Here is a 15,758-nt window from a genome sequence, read left to right on the forward strand (position 1 = left end):
AATTTCTTTGCACCTGCACTCAGTCAGCTTAAACAAATTGAAAACAGAACGACCAAGACTTCAAATAATAACACGTCATTAACAATGACCTATGTGTGATGCGTCACGTTAATACTAATCGCGATCGGTTTGATTTCAGAATTGTTTTAAGACTATTGTCCCACATTAGAGAAAACAAGATTCTCAATGATCTTTATATATGTTTTGTCATCTATAGTATTAGTTAGGTGTTGGACCACTTGGAATGGGAATTGAGGCTTAAGCCACCAATTGTGTGGATTAGGCTTGATGATTATACCATAATATTAATATTAATTAATCAAGACAAGGGCCTTGGGCACTTGGGGCCTAATAATTAAAATTAATCTGATCAATTAGTTTTAATTTTTGAATTAAGTTTTTAATTAAAATTAATTAAAAATGTTTTTAGATACATCCAAAAGGTATTTGAAGAGGTATGAAAGAGCCTATATAACTGGAATCCTCAGTTCCAATCCATATATCTTTTCTTCCTCCTTTCTTCTGTACGAAATTTCCAGAGAATAAACACACAAAGCAAATTCGCTAAAATTCTAGAATCCAATGCGGATTATAGAATTAGGTAGTTGAATCCTGATCGAGCAGACGTTGTTGAACCACAAGCACAAGAGTGGGACATAAATACTGTTCGAAGGACATAGCTATTACGCTAGCCTCTACCTTTTGTAATCACGTTAGTACCATTGATATTTTTGTATTTATTTCTATATTTCATTCTGCACTGCAAGCATTTTGATTAATAAATATTCTACAATTTAGAGTTCTATTAATTTTATTTATTTCTGAATTGTTCTCCAACAATCTTCGAACAGTATGGAACAATCAGGAACTAAACCTCATTCTGAGAAGCCTGAGAAATTTAAAGGCAGAGATTTCAAAAGATGGCAGCAGAAGATGCTGTTTTATTTGACAACACTAAACTTGGCTAATGTACTGCGCGAGACTGAGCCTACTGCAGATGGAGAAAATATTTTTTCTGCAGAAACTTTAACGACTATTGATGCCTGGAAACATAATGATTTCCTCTGCAGAAACTATATTCTTAATGCATTAGATGATTCGTTGTATGATGTCTATGTGGTATTCAAAATAGCCAAGGAACTTTGGGAATCACTTGAGAAAAAATATAAAACCGAGGATGCTGGTTCAAAGAAATTTTTCGTGGGCAAATTTTTGGACTACAAAATGGTGGATTCTAAGTCTGTTGTCTCTCAAACTGAAGATCTCCAGAAAAGCATCCATGACATTCATGTTGAAGAAATGGTAATCAATGAGTCTTTCCAAGTGGCGTCCATTATAGAAAAACTGCCACCTTCTTGGAAAGAGTTCAAGAGTTATCTCAAGCACAAACGTAAGGAGATGACCCTTGAGGATCTCATTGTAAGGTTGAGAATTGAGGAAGATAACAGAAAGAATGAGAATGGCTTGGTTTCGAGTATGCAAGCCAAGGCGAACGTTGTTGAAGGAAGTTCATCAAAGCAAAGGCCGAAATTCCAGAAAACTAAGAAGAAGGAAAACCACTTTATCCCTGGTGCGAAAGGCAAAGACTTTAAGAAAATCAAGGGAAGTTGCTGGGTTTGTGGAAAGCAAGGCCATATGGCTCAAGAATGTCGCCATTGAAGGGATTAAGGTCCTGGAAATCAAGGCAACAACAACCATGCAAACCTGATTGAAAACAATGTGGATGCCCTAGCTGCAATGATTTCTGAAATCAACCTTGTATCTGACCACGCTGATTGGTGGATAGATACTGGTGCGACTCGCCATGTTTGTGGTGACAAAAATATGTTCTCTTCGTACCAGAAAATCAAGGGAAACCAGCAGCTGTTTATGGGAAATGCATCTGCATCTGTTGTGGCTGGAATAGGGAAGTGTGTTCTGAAATTCACTTCTGGAAAGGAATTAACCTTTCTTGACGTGTTGCATGTCCCCGATATAAGGAAGAATCTTGTTTATGGTCCTATCCTTAGTAATAAAGGATTCAAACTAGTTTTTGAGTCCAATAAGTTGTATTAACTAACGGGGGAATGTTATGGGAACGGGTTACCTTGCTGATGGATTATTCAAACTCAATGTACTTGATAATGCTATGAATGAAATAAATAATGCTTCTGCTTATATTGTTGATTCTTCTAATTTATGGCATTCTAAATTAGGACATGTAAATTTCCATTCTCTTTTTTGAATGCATAATTTAGGTTTGCTACCCAAAATTGATTATCTTGATAATGTTAAATGTGAAACTTGTATAGAATCGAAATTTGCAAGTCAAAGTTTTAAATCAGTGCATGAAAAATCCAATGATTTGTTAGATTTAATTCATAGTGACTTGTGTGATTTTAGATCATATCCAACTCGTGGTGGAAAGAACTATTATGTAACATTTATAGATGATTTCAGTAAGTATTGTTATGTTTATTTACTTCATAGCAAAGATGAGACCTTGGATATGTTTAAGACATATAAAGCAGAAGTTGAAAATCAACTTAACAAGAAGATTAAAGTCTTAAGGTCTGATAGGGGAGGGGAATATGAGTCTCATGCTTTTGCTGAATTTTGTGCCACACATGGCATAATTCATCAAACAACAACCCCCTATACGCCACAACAAAATGGTGTTGCCAAACGGAAAAATAGGACTTTCAAAGACATGATCAATTCTATGTTGAATAGTTCTGGGCTTCCACACAATTTGTGGGGTGAAGCTTTACTTACTGCAAATAAAATTTTGAATCGAATTCCACCTAAAACGAGAAAGGAGTCACCATATGAATTATGGTAAGGAAGAACTCCAACGTTTAAATTGCTTAAAGTGTGGGGTTGCCTTGCAAAAGTACAAGTTCCATTGCCAAAGAGAACAAAATTAGGGCCTAAAACTATAGATTGTGTTTTTATTGGTTTTGCATCTAATAGTTTAGCTTATAGATTCTTAGTTTTTCATTTAGAAGTAAGTGATATACATGTCAATACTATTATAGAATCTATAAATGCAATATTTTTTGAGGATATTTTTCCATACAAAATAGGCAAGTCTAATTTATTGAAAAGGAGATTACATGATGATGTATATGAGGTTATTGACGAACCTAGAGAACATGATGATGGTTCATCCTCGTCTAGAGTTCAAGCAGAAGAAGAACTTGAACCTAGAAGGAGTAAAAGGACAACAATTTGAACGGACTTTGGGCCTGATTTTGTGACCTTTTTAACCAAGACAGAACCTCAATCATTCAAGGAGGCCATGTCCACTCCTGAAGCTCCATTTTGGAAGGATGCAGTTAACAATGAGATAGATTCCATTATGCAAAATCATACATGGGAATTAGTCGATTTGCCCCTTGGCAATAAGCCAATTGGGTACAAATGGATCTTTAAGAAGAAATTAAAACCAGATGGTACAATTGACAAATATAAGGCTCGTTTGGTAGCTAAAGGATACCGTAAAAAACATGGTTTGGATTTCTTTGATACATACTCACATGTAATGAGAATTACTTCAATAAGACTATTGATTGCTATAGCTGCACTCCCTAACATGGAAATACATCAAATGGATGTAAAGACTACGTTCTTAAATGGAGACTTAGATGAGGAAATATATATGGAACAACCCGAGGGGTTTGTAGTTAAAGGTAAAGAACACAAAGTGTGTAAGCTTGTGAAATCGCTATATGGGCTTAAACAAGCTACAAAGCAATGGCATGAAAAATTTGACCATGTTATGATCACACACGATTTTAAGATAAATGAGTGTGATAAGTGTGTCTACACAAAAACTCAAAATAATGCTTGCGTTATGTTGTGTTTATATGTAGATGATATGCTTATAATGGGAACTAACAAAGAGATAATAAATTGGACCAAGAAGATATTGAAATCAAGTTTCGATAGGAAAGATCTTAGACTACCTGATGTGATTCTTGGTGTAAAAATAAAAAGAAACCAAGAAGGATATATTCTTACATAGTCCCATTATATAGAAGCTACACTTAGGAAATATGGTCATTTGGAAAGTAAAGATGCAATTACTCCTTTTAATGCCAATAGCAAACTTAAGAAAAATAGAGGTGATGCTATATCTCAATGTGAATACTCACAAGTTATTGGAAGCCTTATGTACATTATGAAATGTACAAAGCCTGATATAGCATACTCTGTGAGTAGACTGAGTAGATATACATGCAATCCTGGGCATGATCATTGGGAAGCTTTAATTCGAGTTTTGAGATACTTAAAGCATACAATGAATTATGGATTGCATTATATGAGGTATTCTCCTGTGCTCGAAGGATTTACTGATATGAATTGGATATCAGATAGTACTGATACGAAATCCACAAGTGGATATGTATTTACTTTGGGAGGAGTAGCAAAATCTTGGAAATCTTCCAAACAAACATGCATAGCCCGATCAACTATGGAATCAGAATTTATAGCTCTTGATATGGTTGGAGGAGAAGCTGAGTGGCTAAGAGATTTTTTGGAAAATGTTCCCATATGGCCTAAACCTGTAGCGGCAATATGTATACACTGTGATAGTTTAGCTGCACAATATCGAGCTAAAAATAGTGTATACAATGGGAAGTCTAGACAAATTAGACGAAGGCATAATACAATAAAGCAATGGCTCTCTAGTGGTGTAATTTCTATTGACCATGTCAAGTCAAAAGATAATATTGCGGATTCGCTTACTAAGGGCTTATCTAGAGAGCAAGTTAAGCATTCATCGAGGGGAATGGGTTTAAAGCCAATAGAGTAAAATGAAACTGCCAAACAGAAGCCTAACCTAGCTGATTAGAGATCCCATGGTCTAGGTTCAATAGGCAAACTGGTTTGGTTAGTTTCAAAGAAGAAACACACTTACATACCCATTCCTATTATGGAAGAAGTGTGGTGACTATTGATGGTGTAGGATATATTAGTTTAATGATATTGGTACTTGTCAATCAAGTGGAATAGTAGCAGCCTATTCATAATCAATATCACCTATATGAGAGTAAATGTGGGGTCGCATTTATGAGAATTACATGACTACATTCTCTAAAGCTCTCATGAATTCAGGATTTGTTCAGGACCAAAATGAACACAAACGTATGAATTTGCGATGTGTTGGTGTGACATATGTTTTGCTTATTGTCTTGGTTTACTGCGGAGATGAACAGTTCAAGATTTTATATTCACTGCGTCATCTAGTAAATCCGATAAGTATATACTAAGGTAGGTTCAAGTCCAAAAGACACCTCCTGATGTATGTCACATCTATTGTTTACTCTCGTGTCTCAGTTTCTTTAGGACCAAATAATCATCTCAAAATGTGGGGTATTGTTAGAGTTTTGAGACTCTTGTCCCACATTCGAGAAAACAAGATTACCAATGACCTTTATATATGTTTTGTCCTCTACAATATTAGTTAGGTATTGGACCACTTGGAATGGGAATTAAGGCTTGGGCCACCAATTGTGTGGATTAGGCTTGATGATTATACCATAATATAAATATTAATTAATCATGTTTATACCATATTTAGGGCCTCGTATTTAGACCTCATATAAATACTCGGGGGACTTAAATGTAATTATGTAATAAAGGAAGGGGCAAATATGCAATTAGGGGAGGAGCCCTATAAAAGGGCCTCCTCACCCTCACAAACCCTAAGCCTCTCCTGTCTAGAGCAAAGCTTTCACACTCTCTCCCTCACAAATACTCTCAGAGAAATACAATCAGTGTAGACGTAGCCCAAACCTTGGAGTGAACCACGATAAATCTTGTGTTATTTACATTTTTTGCAGATTCACGGTCGGATTTACGTTGTTCCAAGACCTCCGGTTTTGTGCATCAACTTGGCGTCGTCTATGGGAAACGATACAAAAAGTTATGTCGATTTTCTCTCAATTCTTCATCTCACCACCGTGAATCTGCAAAGAAAACCTAGGAAACAAATCTCTCATCTCTCTGTCTTGTAGAGCCTTCAAGACCCACACGGACTCCAACCCGTCCAAATTCCTAAACCATCACCAAAATCCAAATTCCCGAAGAAAACAAGCTCTCTGTCTCTGCAGGTGCACCAATCCACTGTGCCTAGCAGTAGTTTCGAGGCTCGGAGATGGAGCCAAGGATGGTTTCGAACCTGGCAGCAACAGCATCTCCGGATCTGGAAGAGCACGAGCCCAAAGAATGGGTGGCCCAGGTGGAGCCCGGAGTTCTCATCACGTTCGTATCCGGATCTGGAAGAACGCGAGCCCAAGGAATGGGTGGCCCAGGAGGAGCCCGAAGTTCTCATCACATTCGTCTCCCTGCCACGTGGCGGGAACGACCTCAAGAGCATTCGATGCAGTCAAGAGGTTTTCAACAAATGGCAAGCTTAGAGATCCAAATCTCTTATTTCTCTCTCCGTATTTTCTAACCCAGATCTCACCATCTATTGGAAGACCCGACTTTCGACTTCACCGAGGACTCTCGCCAATAGGTCGAGTGTGCCTCCCCGATTGTCGGCTCTTGGATCTGCATCATCGACGCCCTCCCCGATTGTCAGCTCTTGGATCATGACTTAGTCATGACTCGTTCCAATGTCGGCAAGTCCCCGCTGCTCAACTTGCTCGTGTGACGGAAGCGCCTCGCTTTGACGTCCAAGAAACTTGGTGATCAGAGAGAGAATCACGATGATAAGGTTGGGGCTTCTATTGCTCACGACATCTACGGTTACATTGAAAACGCTGCCCACCATGTAATCCAGCCAGTCTGCTTCATAAGTCTACCATCAGGAATGAGTTTCCCCGCGTCGCCAACACTGTTACCAATCAGGTTGCGGGTAACTTCTACAGACCAGATCTGAAGTAAGCTGCCCTCGCCAGACTCAGTATCGTTCACAGGAGCCTCAGGGTTGCTAAGTCTGGTGCGAAGAAGAGGAACAGGCAGGCCGTCAAAACCTCTGACTTTAGCCCTTTGACCGGCGAAATCAGCAGGTTCACCGAGCAACAAACCTTCCTTGTCGCCGTTGCTGCAGCCTACGAATCCGAACGCTTACTAGGTTCGCGCTTGGGTCAAAGGCAGAGTCACATTTGGAGGTGATGTACATGAAGGTGAATTACAATCACGTGGTGGGGAGCGCTGATTCGGAGTCGTTTAATCTGATTAACCCGGATCAGTGTTCGAGTCAAGAACTCAGTATCTTCCTGCTCCGGTCCAGGCACTCTTGGGGCTAGCGTACACCAACTGGTTTTCAGACAGCAGCAAAAGAAAAAGAGAAAAGAGAAAAGAAGATGTCTGCCACCTGCTGGAAAAAAGACCTCGGGGAAGGCTAGAACGTGCAGGAAAAGAAAAAAAAATTGAGAAAGAACAGTTGTGGAGCCATCCATCCATCAACTTGTCAAAAAAAAAAAAAAAACGAAAGCAAAAGTAAAGCAATTTTGCAAAAGCAATAGCAAATCTACCAGAGAGGGTGAAGGTAGAGAGACAGAGATGCAGTGGAAAGAAATCAAGAAAAGCAAAAGATACCTTGCAAAGCAACATGGGTGGACAGAGAAGGAGTAGGGACATCAACAAAAGCAGAAAACAAAAGCAAGGAATAAACACCCCACTAGAATGATGTGATTCACTTGTCTGGTTTTTGTATGATGTAATTTATTCTTCTTATCTTTCGGAGACATCTGTATAAACCCCATCAGAGGGTAAAAAAAAAAAAAAAGGCAAAGTCCAAAACAAATGGGCTGGCATGTTGTGGAGGGCGAAGACCCATAAGCCCGAAATAGCACCAACCAGGTCATCAAAAGTAAGGCTAGTACTCCACAATTATCCGGCAACCCGTCGCTATTACCACCAACCAGGTGATAAAAAATAAGGGTAAAATTCCTACAAGCAATAACTCTCTAAATGTACTTTTTGCACACAATTGGTGCCCTTATAAAAGAAAGGGCAACAAGGCTGTTGGTTCAAAAATCGAAGAGTCACCACTCTCTGGATTTCAAAGAGGCACCACTTTCCACACGCAACATCAGCTCATCGAGTACCACAGATAACTTTGCCAAAGATCTCTGACAAAGTTTAGACACATAAATTTTGAAGATCCAGCTACCCTACTATTACCCACAAGGGTAAAGGAACAACACCACCGTTTGATAACTAGAAAGTCCCAATGTGTGTCAACCTCCATGCTCCGTGGCAAGGCAGACTGGCAAAAATGCCTAACCTTTACTCACATTCGAGAAAACACTCCCAACAAGATTGCTTGCTTAAAAATCGAAGAGGCACCGTTCTCTGAATCTCGAGAGCCAGATCCCCAACATGATTGCTTGTTCGAAAATCGAAGAGGCACCACTCTCCGAACTTCGAGAGCCAGATTTCCTTGGATAAAGCTTGTCTGCAATCTTCACACGCAACATCAGCTTTCCAGATACCACATACCACTTTTTCAAAGCGCTCTGACAAAGTTAAAACATGTAAAGCTTGCAGCTCCCACTACATTACTATGACCAAGAAGGGTAAATGAATAGCATTATTACTTGCTCAAAAATCGAAGAGGCACCGCCCTCCGAATCTCGAGAGCCAGACTCCAAACAGGATTACTTTATAAAAAATCGAAGAGGCACCGCTCTCCGAATCTCAAGAGTCAGACTCCCAACATGATTGCTTTCTCAAAAATTGAAAAGGCGCCGTTCTTCGAATCTCGAGAGCCAGATCCCCGACATGATTGCTTGTTCGAAAACTGAAAAGGCATCGCTATCTGAACTTCGAGAGCCAGATTTCCTTGGATAAAGCTTGTCTGCAATCTTCACACACAACATCAGCTTTCCAGATACCACATACCACTTTTTCAAAGTGCTCTGACAAAGTTAAAACACGTGAAGCTTGCAGCTCCCACTACATTGCTACGACTAAGAAGGGTAAAGGAATAGCATTACTACTTGTTGTTAGGGAGACTCCTATATGTCGTCATCCATCCTCCACGGACAGTTAGACTTGTAAAAATGCTCAACCCTTCCTCATAGCTGAGAGGGCACTCCCAACGAAGCCTTTTGAAATACTCAGCTTTCTTCCCCCCCAATAATACCTATGCAAACCAGCCACACCAGAGCAAGAGTATCTCATATCATCAGGGTCAAAAGCAAGAGTATCCCATATCATGCTTTTTCCCTGTCTTTTCCTTTGCCCTTGTTCTTACCTGCAAGACAAGAAGAAAGAGAGTAATCAGTCAGCACTTGGAATCAAGCTTCCAATCAGGAACTGACTGCCTGGAACGCCTTGCCTGATTACTTACATGGCATGCTCTCGAGTACTCATCTTCAACATCTTATGCTTCCAGAAAAGATACCATATCTTCCTAAGGAACAGATAGGGCAAGTGAGAAGGATACAAGGAAGCATGTGGAGACAAGCGCAAAAGAACACGTGCCGATTCATCTATTACTTCGTCAACAGCAAAAGTATCCCATATCATTAAGGTCGAACGCACTCTTGATTTGATGGACTTGTTTTGATCCTCAAATTCTTGAGTCGGCCTTATACTCTGGAGGAAACCAGAAAACCCTCCAGCCCAGTTCAAGAATAAGCCTGTGGAAAGTTACTTCTTCAAAAGCAGAAGTATCTCATATCATTTCTTCTCCATTTGCTTCTCCTTATCCTTGTTGCTGTTTGCGACATAAGGGGAAGGAGAACAATCAACCAGAAGCTGAAGTCGAACCTCCGATCCAGGTTGCTTGCTTGGAAGTCTGATTGCTTACCTTGTCTGTTACCTCTTTCGGCAAATCTCCTAGCTCGGCGACTTGAGGGACTCCTACTATAAGGTTTTGTATCACACTTGACCAAGCCTGAAACTACAAGTAAGCTTCAAGTGAAATTGATACATTACCTTGTGCATCTTCATTAGTTAAAGATACCACCCCTAGATGAAGGAAAAGTACTTCCAGGGAAGATGCCACATCTACGTACGAGATAGATAAGGCAAGTGAAAATGATACCACACTTCGGTACTTAGAAGTTTCGTGATTACTCAATGGCTTGGATCTTGCAAGTCCCCAACCGAGGAGTTTCCCTCACTCGGGAACTTAGGGGAGCACTTTTTGTACCATACTTGACCAATCTCGAAACTACTGAGCACCGTCAACGTTATACCGTCAAGGACCCAGAAGAGTTTCCCTCCAACCAAGAGGCCAATCACAGCGCGACACATGTCGACATCAGAAGCCAATCATAGCGCGACACGTGTCAATGTCAGAATGAAACTAGAAACTCTCTTCTATAAATAGAGATCGTTCTTTCAAAATATTTCCTAATGTCATTTGTACTAAATCATTCACTTGTACTTACTAAAGGAGAACTTGAACCTATGTACTTGTGTAAACCCTTCACAATTAATGGGAACTTCTCTACTCTGTGGACGTAGCCAATCTGGGTGAACCACGTACATCTTGTGTTTGCTTCCCTGTCTCTATCCATTTACATACTTATCCATACTAGTGATCAGAGCAATCTAGCAAAGATCACAAACTTAACACTTTCTGTTGTACCAAAATCCTCACTGATTTTGTGCATCAACAAATCAAGACAAGGGTCTTGGGCACTTGGGGCCTAATAATTAAAATTAATCTGATCAATTAATTTTAATTTTTGAATTAAGTTTTTAATTAAAATTAATTAAAAATGTTTTGATTAATAGACAGATACATCCAAAAGGTATTTGAAGAGGTATGAAAGAGCCTATATAACTGGAGTCCTCAGTTCCATTCCAGATATCTTTTCTTCCTCCTTTCTTTCTTACGAAATTTCCAGAGAGTAAACACACAAAGCAAATTCGCTAGAATTCTAGAATCCAGTGTGGATTGTAGAATTAGGTAGTTGAATCCTGATCGAACAGACGTTGTTGAACCACAAGCATAAGAGTGGGACGTAAATACTGTTCGAACGACATAGCTATTACGTTAGCCTTTACCTTCGGTAATCACGTTAGTACCATTGATGTTCTTGTATTTATTTCTGTATTTCATTCTGCACTGCAAGTATTTTGATTAATAAATATTCTACAATTTAGAGTTCTGTTATTTTTATTTATTTCTGAATTGTTCTCCGACAACCACATCCTACTCTCGTAGCAACATGTAGAGGAGTTTCGCCATTCTTGTTGGTGGCCCAAAACCGGGGTGATTCGGGATTTTTTTTTCACTTTTTTGAAGAACTTTATTTGCTTGAATTCAGCTGCAATGTGAAGAATATTGTTCTCTTTAGGTGTTTTCTGAAAGAGATCAGCTGTTAGATGTCATTCCAAGAAGCCAACATCACCAGTTGCAGCTGCTTCATACAGAGAAGGATCCATGCTTCCACCTTTCTCTCAGATCTCCTATAAAGTATAAAGCTGAAATAAGAGCACAAATGCAAATTGCAATGGAGGATTTGTGAACCATGTAGGTTCTCACTTATAGGAGGCGACCAACAATTCGGAAATGCTAATTTATTGCCAATTGCCTGCCCCAGTTGCAGCTGCCTCATACCAACAATTCGGAAATGCTAATTTATTGCCAATTGGTTCCTTTTCTGGATCAACTCTAAATTATACTTAATTAGGCTCCCAAGTCGCCTCGAGTTATATTGGGGATGGGGGGATGCTAATTCAAACTCGGACATTTTTTTCGTCAACTACTCCAACTTCCATCATTTCTTTGCAGCTGCACTCAGTCAGCTTAAACAAATTGAAAACAGAACGACCAAGACTTCAAATAATAACGCGTCATTAACAATGACCTACGTGTGATGCGTCACGTTAATACTAATCGCGATCGGTTTGATTTCAGAATTGTTACATTGAAGAATTCTTAGAAAAGACAACTTTTTTCTTTTTTGATATTTTTTTGGGGTGTTTAAATATAGGCACCTCGTTTTTCAATTTCATTGATTAAACATATGTTTTTTTTTTAAGAATTTGATTAAACAGTTTTCTTACAATTTTATTACAGCACGTTCGAATGTATGATCGTTTGATTATATTGGTACGTTTGATTACCTATAATATGGGTACATATGGTTTTATGGTACTGTTGACCCTAAAAACTACCAAACATACATGGCATGCTAGCCTAGTAATCAATAAGCTAACTACGTCATTCGGTTGTGTGCGGGGCATACCAACTAGTCGGTCCAGCTCGGCCGGAGAGTAAAATTTGTTGATGTCGCGTTGGGCGCGCTGCTGACTTCTTGATCTTGCGATTGCGGTCGAGGAAGGAACATGTATTGACCTTTGGGTTCTAGAGCCTGAAAACAAGGCTGCTAGTCTTGCGAAGTTCATAGATAGTCGACACTGGGTTCGGTCACGGTGATTATATTCGTAAGAGTATAAGCACGCCGAACTGGCACCAAACTATACGGACACAAGTACTAAAAAAAGATGCATGTCTTGATGGTGAATGTAGTTCGACCGTCAGAATGTCGAACTCTAAAACTTACTTGTGAATATCTAATCATAAAACAACTCGGTGTTTAATGCGCCGAGCCCAGTAATCTGTAACACTTCACTTCGCCGAGAAGGCTGATGAGATGACCTCTACCAACAAGGATTCGAAAATCCTTGTCAATCGAGACTTGGATAGGTAATCAGTCGATCGAGAAGTAGTGTTGTTTATCCAAACTGAAGGTGCTCCTTGATCGGCTGATTCTACGACTCCAGTGCTATTTATCCAAACTGAAGATATCACCAGTTGCCTTCACAGTGTTGTTTATCCAAACTGAAGATGTGTCGGCGAGAAAAAGAAAATAAAAATCTCAAAGTTGTTGAGAGGTTTCGCGTAGAGTGAGACTTTGCGCAGGGCAGTTTGTGTGTTGAATTGGAGAGAGCTGGAATGATTCACACCCTTTCCTATTTATAGCAATCTCTCATAGCTGAGCTAGAACCACTCCTAGATTAGGATTCCTCAACCTAATCTAACTAGGACTCGGCCAATCCTAATTCAACTAGGACTTTGAACCCACCTTTTAAACAAGCCAAATTCACTTCCTGAGTTCCACAGTATCTCTGGGACTCCTTATCATACCAGGTCTCGACAACTTCACCTTTATCCAAAACAAACTCCTCATAACAGGATTCAGCCAACCTTGATAAGGCCGACCCATGACAAGATTTTAAACAAACACCTTTGGGTCGAGGATATTTCTGAGCTTGACCCAAAATAACATTTTGGGTCCAAACATTGCCCCCTCGCTTCTGAGGTCCTTGGCTTAAACACCTAGTCGAGCCTCGACCTTGAAAAAGTGAAATCAAACCCTTAGTATATCTTTAAAAGACAACGAAAAGTCTTGATATTCCGTTCACTCAGGTGCATTTATGAAGCACGATTGCACGATCTTAATTGTGTCAGATGCTCTGCCACGTGATGATCCCTCAGCTTACTCGTCTGCATTTAATAATGACTCTTGAATCGTGCAACCATCGATACGTCTTTTCACCATTAAACCCGTCGCCACATGCAATTGTGCATCCTTTCCACGAGTTCTTCGGACTCTTCACTTGGATTTTTTGAACATTCATCATGATTACAAAATCCTCTGTCGATTTTATCACCCATTTAAAAAAAAAACTAAACTGTTGATCTTCCTCCAAAAATGCCTATAAATACTCAACTCACTTTCATTCGAATTTTACACTCTTAAAATTATTGAATCTCTTGCCAATTGCTCTCACAACCTAGAAATCTCAAACCCAGAAAAACTTAAACTAGAAAATCCCTTAAGTTTTCATCAATGGCTTCCAACACTTTTATTACCAACCTTTCTGAGGAGTGCACCAACTGCAAGGACTTCATCAACCAAAATGCTATCAAGACCCTACGGTTTGAAGGCGATTCAAATGCTACCCACCAAATCTTAGGACCACTTTTCAAAGATGTCGTCCCAAAGGCCATCATCGACATGCTCAAGGTCTAATGCTTGAAACATTTGCTCCAAGGGTATGATTGGTCGAAGTAGGATTTGGCCAGGCCTCAAGGAGCCTGGCCCTCGACCCCTGTATCTTAGGCGGCTTGGGTCGAACGAATGGAAAAGTTCTTCAATACGGAGTGGAAAACTCTTGGCATTTATGATGCCATCAATCTTTCAACTGTTGAAATTGTCATGGACCGGGAGCTTCTCATAGTAGCCCTGAGCTTTTGGTGCTTAACCACCAACACAATGATACTCTCTCTCAACCCTATTGGCTCCACCATGCTCGACATATCGGCCATCCTTGGCACTTCTCCATCTGGTCTTCCAGTTGATACCGTCATTCCTGGGTATCAATTCGACTTAGACCTTAAATCATTATTCAACGAGCGTGCCGCCGAGGCCCTAAAGAAGACAGACCAAGAACCCCTAAAAGATGAAGTCCAGGAGCTGCATAAGAACTTCTTTAACTATAACACTCTCATCTACCACTTTGCTGGCCGAAAGGAGGAAAACCTACAGAAAGGGGAACATGAAGCCTTCATATTCTACTGGTATAACAAATTTATTGTTTGTACCAAGTCAAATAAATGTTTGATCGAAAATATGCCAGTGGCTGAAGCCCTGGCCAGTGGTCACACCTTAGCTCTTAGTTCGGCCATCCTTGCCAACCTTATGCGTTGCCTGGCCGAATCAACAGTCGCCAAAATTGACCCACACCAAAACGACCAACTCTGGGTTTTTCCAGCTCTGGCTGCAGGTCTACTTCACCAGCTTGAGGCCAGAAATCCCCAGCTTCAAGTCATCTAAAGCACTAGGTCTTCAATTAGCCTTTAGACTAGTTCCTCCTCACTCGGCCGAAGAAGTCTTCAAGTACTTCTTCGGCCTAAAAGATCTTTCTAACGATGAATTCTTGATCGGTCGTCTTCAAAAGTACCCATCTTCCATTAAGCTTCCATCCTCGGCATGGGATGAGACCAAAGACACCATCCTTATACAAAATTGGGGGGCGTTCGTGCTAACTCGCGACCTCCCTCTTGGTTGTGACGCTCGACGCGCGAATTGGGAAGTCTACCACCCCCACTTTACCATTTGGCAACTTGGCTTCCTCCAAGGCTACCATGTGCCTCTACTTACCTCCCAATCTCTTCTAAGTCGAGAACGTCTCTCTAGTTCGTCTGAGAGAGAGTGTAAAGAAGCCGAGAAAGAATTTTAAGAGAGGTGCACGAAATTCCACCTTTGGCCAAATGTCCCGGAAACTCACAGCACCAACACCTTTGCTGATTGGTGGGACACATACATCCAAGAATTCTTTAGCACACCGATCGAGGATGTTGTCAAAATTCTTTTCAACAATCGTCCAAGGAAAGCTCCTGCCCTAAAATCTAAAGAAATGACCCAAGGCATACGTCTTTATTTATTTCTATTTCTTGCCCAAAACTATCAACCTAACTTAAATTCATTTTTAGTAGGTTATCCACTAAAGCGGGCCTACACGACCTCGACGGTTGTAGCAAAAAAGAAGCTTGCTCCCCCAAAGAAGGCTACAACTCTCCAAGTTCCTGCAGCTTCTCGTACTCCAATGGCGGCCACTACTGTGTCAGTAACACGGAATAAATGGCCTCGCCCAGAGATTGGGGTGGTTGGTAAGTTTTCCCCACTCCAAAAACGCATAAAAAGAAGGCAAAGAAGGGGGAGCGAGAGATTCTTGTGATCTCAAGTCAAACAACAGGGGCAACTGTTCTTAGTGTGTTTCTCCCTCCTCCTGTCGTTGATGTCTCGGTGAAAGGACCGCAAGATCATTCGATGGATCAACCGACTGAA

Source organism: Malus sylvestris, chromosome 5 (genome assembly GCF_916048215.2).
Source record: "Malus sylvestris chromosome 5, drMalSylv7.2, whole genome shotgun sequence".
Taxonomy (NCBI): domain Eukaryota; kingdom Viridiplantae; phylum Streptophyta; class Magnoliopsida; order Rosales; family Rosaceae; genus Malus; species Malus sylvestris.